The following is an 11375-nucleotide window of genomic DNA, read 5'->3' on the forward strand; positions in this document are numbered from 1 at the left end:
GACCCCCCGCACCCCGCGCACCCTCCCCCGCTCCACCAGCATTACTATTTGATGTAATTTTTAAAAAAATTATTACTGTCTTATAAAAAAAATATTACTATTATGATTTAAACAAGTTTGAACATATTTAAACACAAATAAGTATCAAACAACATTTTAAATGGATAAAAAAAATTGTGGAGCCTGGGAATCGAACCCAGGACCTCCTGGTGTGAGAACTGGCTGCTGACCAGTCAAGCTAGTAGAGGGAACTTGGTGTGGATCAGTTCAGGTGGAAGATAACCTGTTGGCTCGAGCAGAAAAAAAATACTAGTGGCGCACCACAGTGGGGTGCGCCATTAGTATGGATATACTTATGGCGCACCGAGGGGTGGTGCGCCATTAGTATTGTGCCCGGCCCCATCCATATTCCCCTCCCTTCCCGGCCCCTCCCTATCCCCTCTCTCTCCCTCGCCCTCGCCCTCGATCCCCTTCCCCTCTCCTCTCCCAACGCTGCTGCCCTGCCGCCTCGACGCTGCCCCGCCACCCCGACGCCGCCTCGACGCTGCCCCGCCGCCCCGATGCCGCCTCGACCCCGCCCCGCCGCCCCGACATCCTTGGTGGGAGCCCCTACATTGCCGGATTCGTCGTCGTCTTCAACCTACAGTCACCGGCGCGTCCGCGATGATTGTCTCCGTTCTGCTACTCCTAAGCCACCAACGGGCCATCGTGTGCCTCCTCGGTGAGGCACTCAACCATTCCCTTCTCCTTCCCATGCGGAACCGCCGTCGTATTCGTCGCTCTGTTCGAGGCCGAAGCCATCGTCCGCCATGGCCACGAGCTCGTCGTGGCCGTGCTTTTTCCCCGCGTCTCTGGCCACCCCAGTTCGCCCCCTCGCGCGTGTGCACCTGCCCACGGCCGCGCCCCGCCCGCTGCCTTGCAACAGCTGCTGCTGCGCGCGCCTGTAGCCGCCACTGCCGTGTCTAACAGCTGCTGCTGCTGCTAGACATTGAATCGTGCTGCTTCCTTCTTCAGTTAACCCAAGTGTCAATTTTTTTTCAGTTTCGTCAGAATAAAAATGTACAAGGAGTCATTCTATCCAACTCTGCTGAAAAATAGTTTTCTTGAGTTTTGATCATCAAGAGGACTCATCTTGTAAACGAACTCGTGCTGATAGTTGCAGCTTGCATTAGCTACAGTTTCAAGTCTTGTGGTTGTGATTACTTGACTACCTTTTTGGTTTTCTGGAAACACGCAGTGAATAATTTCCCATACTGATTCATCCCATATATCATCAATGACAAAGAAGTACCTAAAAAAGTTTAACATCAAGCATGCACTCTGCTCTTTTGTGTGATATGGGACTTGGGACTTGGGAATTGCTTCTTTCTTACTACAGTCTTGCTGCTATAGTATGGCTCTGTTCTTGGTGGAGTACAATTTTGTATAAAATGAAATGCAAGGTTGCTGATACTGTAACCCAGATCACACAGATCAATTTTTTTCAATTTATGCAACTGTAAGAGTACCAACCATATTGCACAAATCATTTTTGATCTGCAAGGTTGTTGTTGCTGTGATGGAGTAACTCTGTAAGATGGAGTACATGAGTACTGTAGTAGTAACTCTTGATTAATTATGGCATTGTGTTTCATAATTTGCTAGGTTGCATGGCATGTGCTGGATGAAGCTTATGGTGTAGTATCTTAATTGACTAATGTTGATGAACCTTTCCTGTACATATTTGGTTTGGTTGATTGCCTGGCATGAGCTAGATGAAATGATCTATTTCTCCTGATGTGAAATGATCCCTTTCTCCTGAAATGTTGATTAATTTCCATTTTGGTTGAGAATGGGGCACTCCTAGGTCAAGAAAATTAGCAAAGGTCATGCCCAATTTTCTTGACCTAGAAGGTGCCCGATTCTCAACCGAAACTTTTAGTTGTGAGCCTTGAGAAGATTAATTGGTTCCACAATGCAAGCCAACTTTTATTTCTCTTGCCTGGTTCCACTAAGATGTGTTATTGCAAGCTATTAATTATTTTTCAGTTGTGAGCCTTGAGAAGATTAATTTTTTCCTATATTGTAGCTTTAACAGTTTTCAGTGTTCCATCTTTCTAGTCTCCTATGTTGAATAGAGACATACAATTTTCAGTGTTAAATCAATTTGTGATCTCTTTTTCTATGTTTCAAGGATTGCCCAATACAAGTAAAGCAATTCCATCCGCCTCGCCCTCTCACCACGGCCACAGAGGCTCCTGGATCTAGACCAGCCGCCGCCGGACAGCAGCAGGTCAGTAAGCCTCTCTCTCTCTCTCCATTCATGTACCTTCCCCTGACCTGCTGTGACTCACTCAACCCCCATTTGCATCTAGGCAGGCGGCATCCGTCACCGGCAGGCAGGCGACATCCATCACCGGCAAACCTCCCACGCATCGTGCCTCGGACGCACAGCAGCAGGTCAGACCCCCCCTCTCTCTCTCTTTCTGGCACGATGAGTTATAGGATCAATGCCTAAGTTTTGTTGAGCACACAGATTTCTTTTCTGTAAGCATTGGTATTATGTGCTTCCCATAGTTGGTATAAGATGATTTAAGCTTAACAAACAAAATGCACACTGAAACACCCCCAATTCTAGCACCTTGAATTCTTAGAACTATGGATACCCAGCTCCACTAATTCATGGGCCTGTTTGCGAGAGCACCAGCTCTAAATAAACTGTTAACATCAGTTGGATGTTCAAGCAATTGGCATGCCATGGCATAGAGGTACAGAAATCTTACACAGGGTCAGCACCAGCTTCCAGAAACAGTTTCAAGCATTGAGCAAAAATTTGCTTAAGTAATTCTAGCTTTCCAAGGCCTAACACAACAAAAATGAATACTGCAGGCACGATACCTCCACCAGGAGCTTGACACATTTCAGTGAGGGAGCAGTTATAGCAACGAGAAGAGGGGTGTCAACACCACCGGGTAGTTTCTTGTTACACTGGCAAAAACAGATTACACACGATTTACTATACTGAAGTAAGATGTAGGAAAGAGCAAACAAATAGAAGGAAGAATGCATTTGTTGTCCTGTGGCCTTCTATAAAAGAGAAAGGGAAAAATCAATAGCATTGCAAAAGCAAACATGTATCAACTGAAAGGAGGAGAAGTAGTTTATTTCATAGAGTAAACATTAGCACTATTTGACAGTAAAAGGTTTTAGCTAATTTGAATTAACTAAAAGTAGCAGTACATCATTTTTATTGACAGTAGAATGTTCAAAGAAACAGATATGTAAAACCCCCATAGTTATGTCTTCCGTACAATATGCCATGAAAAGGTGTGCCATTTTCATAGAAGAGCAAACTGGCCTGCCTTTCGGCCTTTTGGTTGCAAGTGCATTTCACTCAAATCACTCAGTAAGTGATGGCATTCCTTGTGAAATGTTCAAATTAGCTAAAACCTGTGCATATGTAAAAGGTTCAATAAGTGATGACAGTAAAATGTTCAAAGAAGATGTTGCCTGCTCATCAAAGCTAACCATCTCCCCCTTTTCACCCCTTTTCCTTTGTCTTTTGTGGGTTGCAAGGAAGCTATTGTCTTAGCTAGCTTAGCTTGTGCACAAATCCCAGTGTTACAACCTTGTATCTTTGCAGCAACCAACTTTCTAGACACATCCCTGCATCATGCAACAGTGCCTTCAAGATCCAAGGCAATATCACAAACATCATAGGCAATTTGACCAAACTCACAACCTTGTATCTTTGCAGCAACCAACTTTCTAGACACACCCCTCAAGAACTAGGTTACCCTGAGAACGTGGACTTGGACCTTAGCAACAACACACTAACAGGTTCTATCCCAAAACACCTAGGCAATATCACAAACATCTCTCAATTGTTCCTTGACAATAACCAACTTTTTGGCGACATTCCTCGAGAATTAGGTTATTTGGTCAACTTAGAGATCTTGTTCCTTGACAATAACCAACTTTTTGACCAAACTTTGTTCCTATTTATAGAGAAACATGGCCAACAACGATGAGGCCGGGGGTTCGGGCGGCAAGAAATTCTGGGAGCTGTCCCAGGAGATGGAGGAACAACCTCACTTGTATGAGGACGCCGCCTTCCCCACCGATCCTGAGACCACTGATGGTACCGCCGAGGATGACCCCACTGATGCCACCATTGATGGTGCCGCCGAGGATGCCACCACTAATGATGGTGGCGCACCCACAGATGGCAGCCAACCAAAGAGGCAACAGAAGGACCGGTGCCCGACCGTGCTCCGCACCCTCAAGGAGGAAGTTACTGAAGTGGACTCCAACGGGAATCCAACGGCGCCCGAACGAATAGTCAAGGGGTACTCGCTTCAGCTCGGGTGCATTCTCCGGAGCACCGTCTCGATCAACACCGAGAACCTCAGGCATCCTGACCGAGGGAATTTGCGCAACCTCCTCTTCACGAAGGTGCACGAACGATACAAGTTCCCCGCTGAATTTGAAAACACAAGCCTCAAAGGGAATAAAGTGAACAATGCTGCCCTCACGAAGATGAGCACGGCCCTATCTACTTGGAAAAGCAATGTGAAGAGAATGATCGAGAAAGGTGAGAGTTATGAGAAGATCCAGGAGAAAAATCCTTCGATCATCGAAGATGACTACAACGACTTCAAGATCAATTGCTCGAGCATCGCAAGCTCCGAATCAAGTAGGTGGGGGAAAGAAATGCGGGAGCTAAACTTAGGGGAACACACACTCGGTCCTGGCGGTTATAGAGTGGCGGAGCCTATATGGGACAAGGAGGAGGTGGACCGTGCCGAGCAAGGCCTACCGCCCCTCTTCGATAAATACGGTGACAAGCAGACCAGGAACTTTGTCAGGGCCCGGTACAAGAAGGACCCGAAAACAAAGGAGCTTACCACGGATCTGAAGACCAGGGCGCTTGAGCTTGTTCTGGTAAGGAATACACCCCCGCGTAATTAGCTCCATATGGTTGCATTCTAATTAATGAAGCCAAATTTCTAAATGGTTCACATTCCTTCCGCAGACTGAAAGCAGTAGCGCGGGGTCGACTAAGAGCAACCCTTGGGACACCACTCTAAATAGGGCGTTGAATGTAATGAAGAACAAGGATAAGCTCAGTAAGCCGACGTTAGCTGGTCGTGTGGCCGGCAAAGGCTTGTCGACAAAATGGTCGTCATACTATAACACTGGTGGGCGAAAGGAGAAAAAGACCAGCTCGGAAAGCCAGGCGCGCGAGGTTCAAGAACTCAGGGCACAGGTGGCGCGGATTCCAGAGATTGTCCAAGAGCAAGTGCAACAACAACTCGGAGCGACGATCACCGCCATTGTGCCTACCTTGATCCAGGGGATTAGTGCGTGGATTGCGGGCGGCCAACAGGGGCCGCCCCCGATTCCTAGCTTCACGGCCAGCAACTCACAGAACGTGATGGCGGGGCCATTGGTGTCTCCGGCGGAGGCGGCATTGGTGTCTCCGACACCGGCACGGGAGCTTAATGCACCCGGGTGTACGTCGGCCGGCACCTCTGCAGCAAGCGACCCCTCCGTCAACTGCACGCCCGCCGTTGGCGGTGCCTCGACATTAGCCGAGCTCGACGCCATAATCACGGTAACTAATTAAGCCTCTCTCGGCCGAGGACTTCATCTCCTTGCCTTTGACTGGGCATCCATGACGCCCTACATGTTTTCGCAGGGCGCCGCCGACGTTCCGTGCACTCTCCTGCACTTCGTGAACAACGAGTTGGTCGATGTCGCCAAGGGCAAAATCGTTCAACCGGGCAACCCCTTGTTCCACGGTACCCAGATGCCACCCAACTTGTTTAGGGTTCAACTGGTTCGGGTGCTGCCAGGCTGCGACGAGTTGTTACCTCCGATTCGACCCGTCGGGGCCGACGATGATGACGTGATGACCCTCAGCGCCTGCCTGAGCTGGCCCCTGCTTTGGCCGAAGAGCCATATTCGTTTGGGGGCGGGGGACACCACCCCAAAGACAACACCGCCAGTCGTGCTGGCGCCAAGTCGGCCCCATGGCAAGACCGCCGCAACGGTGCCGGACATCCCTATGCCACTGGATCCAAACATGCATATGGCACAGGATCAGAACGACGACGACGATGATACATTTGCCAACGTCGATCAGTACTTTGCCGATCATGGGTACGGTGGCGACTTCATGGGGCCTCCTTCTCAAGAACCCAACCCAACAAAAGACGTGCGTGATCTAGCTGGTACCGCGGAGAAGCCAAGTTGCAACAGGCGTCGTCTGCAGTTCAGCTCTCAGGAGACGCCTCCAGCTGCCGACTTCACCGAGCCTCAGATAGGTGAGGTGCGAAATATGATCAGCCCCAACACACTCAAGAAGGCGGTCTGTGAGCAGAACTCGGTCCCATTATAGGAGAAGAAGAAGGCACACAAAACAAAGACTAACAAGGGTGCGGGCCAGCCGGCACCGAGTACGATCCGTGCTCAGGACGGGCCACCTTCACCTGAGGATATCTCGAGGAGGGTGCATGTGGCGGGTAGGCCGATGCTACCGAGAAATATGCTCGATGCTGCAACCGGTGCTATGCGGAGTCTGCATGACAGTGTTCTTTCTTTGGAGAAGTGGCGTCTCGGAGAGAAGGATGTCGCATACCCGGTTTTCGTGGCCAAGGTGCCAGAGGGCAAGGGTTTTGTGCATAACTCCATCGGGGGTACGATTGTCCTGCGGTTTGATGACATCCATGCTATGTTGAACCTTCATCCGCTGCACTACACCTTCGTTCGACTATTTTCGCTGAGTATGGAGATGCGGATCATTCGCGACAAGACCCCAGACATCGTGATAGTCGACCCCTTCTACATGCGTGCCAAGATCTTGGGCAACGCTGGGGACCGGCAAGTCGCGAGTTCTTACCTCGAAGGCGTCATTCTGGCAAACCAAGATAAGGATAACTTCCTCGTGCCTTACTTTCCCGAGTAAGTCCTCCCCTCAACCGCCCCGTAACATATGAATTCTTAGATTTCAATCGTTTTTCTTTTAACATTCCGTGTTTTCTGCAGTGACACACGTTGCACGCTCATCCTCCTAAGCCCCAAATATTCCATGGACACGTATTTCGACCCGGACCGTCAGTCGAACGTGGACTACACAAATGTCAAGAAGGTTCTTGATGATGTTCTCCCCGGCTACGTCAAATCTGGAGGCACCTTCACCAGGCCTATTCGTAAGTACGGCAAGCACGTGTTCTTCCACAATACGACGTTCTGCTGCGTCAAGCAGCCGCCTGGCGGTCAGAAGGGTGCCTACTACGCCATCCATCAATTGCGGGCGATCGTACGGGACCATCATCACCTTCTGCTACCGAGTAGACTCAAAGACTGGGCCGCGAGCGTGTCGGCAATCCAGGACGCGGACATCAGACAAGAATTCTTTCGCATCCAGTCGGAGTTTGCGGAAATCATCCATCAAGATGTCCTTCGTACCTCGGGGCAGTTCTACCTCAGAAATCAACCGTCCAATAGTGACATCGACACAATCCTACAAATGCAGGCTGACAACGCCCGTTCTTTCATGACTCCCACGATAGACGGCGGCTTCATCCACGCTCCGGTCCCTTGAGTCGAGTCGAAAGCAGTGATGCTGTGTCTAGTTCTGAAACATCGATTAGCTCATGTTGTAATTAATCTTTAATGAACTTGTAGTATGTCTCTTTGGTTTCGAGAGTCGTTCAACTTAAGATGTAATCGATGCTATTAATGTCTTGCTTTTCTCTTCCGATCGTTCTGTTGCATACTTATATATTGCTTATGTATTGTCTGTGAATTGGTACTAACGTTTTGTTTGGCTACTGCAGAGCGATGCCGTGGTATGTCGTGTACAAGGGTAAGGTTCCCGGAGTCTACGACGACTGGGAGGAGTGTCGGAGACAGGTTCACCGATTCAGCGGTAACAGTTACAAAGGGTACGCCACTAGGGCCGAGGCCGAATCTAGATACACCCGCTATCTAGCGGGAGAGGGGAGGGAGCGTTGGAGGAACCGGATGAAGACGAGTTTCATCGTGATGATGCTCATTGTGATGACCACAGCTCTCTTCTATGTGATGGTAGTTTAGATGATCGATATCGACTTGTAATGTGAAGACAAACTCGCGGTCTCGAGACTTGTAATATAATGTTCTATCTTTGTTCGGTCTTTTCAATTCGGAGACTAATATGATGAATTGTATTCGGAGACTAAAATGATGAATTGTATTCAGAGACTAATCTTCTATTGTATTCGATGAATCTGTTGTTGATGTGTGCTGTTTATATTTTGTCCAATTATACATTTTGTAACCTGTGCAAAAAACAGAAAATAAAAAAATAAAAAAAACCTAATATTCATACTAATGGCGCATCACACCATAGTGCGCCATTAGTATGCCAAAGGATACTAATGGCGCATCATTAGACAGTGCGCCATTAGTATGCCGAACTTACTAATGGCGCATCTCGTTGTCGTGCGCCATTAGTATGCCAAAGCCCCTGGGTATACATGGCCCGCTGGGAGGCATACTAATGGCGCATTGTTGTATATACTAATGGCGCATCTGAGGTGCGCCATTAGTATACCAGATACTAATGGCGCACCCGTGGTGCGCCATTAGTAAAATATACTAATGGCGTGCTACTAATGGCGCACCACTAATGCGCCATTAATGGCCAAATTAGGTGCGCCATTAGTAGGCCATTTCCTAGTAGTGGTGGATACTAGGGATCAAGCCCTAACAAAACTAACTCGATTACATGATGAATCTCATCCAACTCCTTACCGACCAGCGAGCCTACAAAGGAACTACTCACTCCCGGTGGGGAGCATCATGGACTTGGTGATGGAGAAGGGTTGGTGATGATGAAGAACGAAGATCCCCCTCTCCCGAGCCCCAAATGGACTCCAGATCTGGCCTCCCGATGAAGAACAAGAGGTGACGGCGACTCCATCTCGTGGATCGCGGTAATTATTTCTTCCTGATTTTTTTTCTAGAAAAATAGAATTTTATAGCATCGGTTTCAGGGTCTGCGGGGCCACCAGGTGGGCACAACCCACCTGGGCACGCAAGGAGAGGGGGGTGCGCCCTGGTGGGTTGTGCTCACCCAAGTGCCCCCCCTCTCGTGGGTATTGGCTCCAGAAATTCTTATTATTGATATAAAAAATCCTCGCAAAGTTTCGTTCCATTATGAGGACTTTTATTTCTGCACAAATACAACACCATGGTAGTTCTGCTGAAAACAACGTCAGTCCGAGGTGAGTTTCATTCAAATCATGCAAATTAGAGTCCAAAACAAGAGGAAAAGCGTTAGGAAAAGTAGATACGTTGGAGACGTATCAACTCCCCCAAGCTTAAACCTTTGCTTGTCCTCAAGCAATTCAGTTGATAAACTAAAAGTGAAAAAGGAAAACTTTTACGAACTCTTTTGCTCTTGTTTGCATAAATAAGCTTAAACATCACCCAGGTTTTTAGCCAACATTATAACTAACCATGTCGACAATAACTCTTAAAGATTATATTAACTCATATCAATGACATAATCATCTAGCAAGCAATAATAAGACATCTCAAACGGCAACACGTTGCCAAAACAACCATGATATTATATGACAATAGTGGTATCTCGCTAGCCCTGTATGAGACCGCAAAATATAAATGCAGAGCATCTCCAAAGTCCAAGCAATGACTAAACATTGTAATTCATGGTAGAAAAGATCCAGTCATGATGCACCCAACATTAGCTACACACAATGCATAAGTCATCACAATTGTGCTCTCAGGTTCTAGCGCTTGTTTTAGAAGGTGATGACACAACATAAAAGTAAATAGATAGTCCCTTCGCAGATGGAAGCAATTATTTATAGAGATGCCAGAGCTCAAGTTTTAAAACAGAGACAAAAGATATTTTGAGACATGTACCCTTCTCATTTACTTCACGACTATCAGTTATCAATATCTTCCATGCTAAGCACGCTAGTGGCGGTTCCCAAGTGATAAAAGTAAAGGTTTACTCCCCCTCCACCAACAATCACACTCCACGGCTTGTCCGAAACAACGGGTGCCATCCAAACCAACAACAGTCCTAGGGGAGTTTTGTCTAATTATTTGCATTTTTGAGTTCGGGACTGGGAATCCCTATTACCGCCCTTTTCTTGTGCTATGGCGAGTGAATAAACACTCGACCAGAGAATAGCCCGCTTAGCATGGAAGATACCGACCACCTCCTATCATTCTATGAACGATCCAGGCACACAAAAAGGATATGTTTTTAGAAGTTTTTAGAGGTGGCACATGCAAATTTACTTAGGACGGCAGGGTAATACCGCATATAGGTAGGTATGGTGGACTCATCGAGAATAACTTTGGGTTCAAGGTTTTTGATGTACAAGCAGAATTCCCACTTAGTACAGGCGAAGGCTAGCAATTAGATTGAGAAGCGGCCAGCTAGAGAGCAACAATGATCATGAACATGCATTATGCATAAGTAACATTGGACACTAGCATGAGTAGGATATGAACACCATGAACATAAATATCATAGAGGCTATGTTGGTTTTGATTCAACTACATGCATGAACATGTGCCAAGTCAAGCCACTCGAACATCCAAAGGAGGATACCATATCATCATACTACATCACAATCATTTTAACGCAATGTTGATATCCAAGATAAATCATTATCCACTCCCAGCTACTTATGCATGGCATGAGAAACTATAATCTCTAATTGTCATTGCAAACATGTTTAATCATAAATGGGTTGAATCATGGATACTAGTTAAACATATTTACACGAACAGAACAAGTCGAGTTCATACCAGTTTCTCTCTGCCACGACCATTTCATCGAATATCATCATTATTGCCTTTCACTTGCATGACCGAACGATGTGAAAATAATAATAGTGCAAGGGTGCTATGGACTAAGCTGAAATTTGCAAAACATTTTTTTTAATAGGAGAAGACAAGTTAAAATGGGCTCTTTATTAGTTCAATAGTTATTCATATGAGAGCCACTCAACATTTTCATCGTGGTCTTCTCATTGGCACAACTCGAATAAAAGGAAAAGAAATTCAGAAAAACACACTGAAATATTTTAGGAGTTTTTGGTTTTCTTGAACAAGCAAATAGAAGGGAAAAGTGAAAACGAGAAAAACTATTGACACAGAAAGCTCCCAACAAGCAAAAGAAGAGCAAGGAAATCTTTTTGGATTTTCTTTTTAATACTAAGCTAAGCATGCATGGAAAGGAAGCTAGCTACAACTTTTTTTTGTTTTTCGAAAGTTTTTCAAACACACAAGAAGAAAGCAAGAAAAATAAAATTTAAACATGGATGATACAATGAAAAAGTGTGAACACCGACAAATGGAAATAA

The sequence above is a fragment of the Triticum dicoccoides genome, chromosome 1A, assembly GCF_002162155.2.
Source record: "Triticum dicoccoides isolate Atlit2015 ecotype Zavitan chromosome 1A, WEW_v2.0, whole genome shotgun sequence".
NCBI lineage: Eukaryota > Viridiplantae > Streptophyta > Magnoliopsida > Poales > Poaceae > Triticum > Triticum dicoccoides.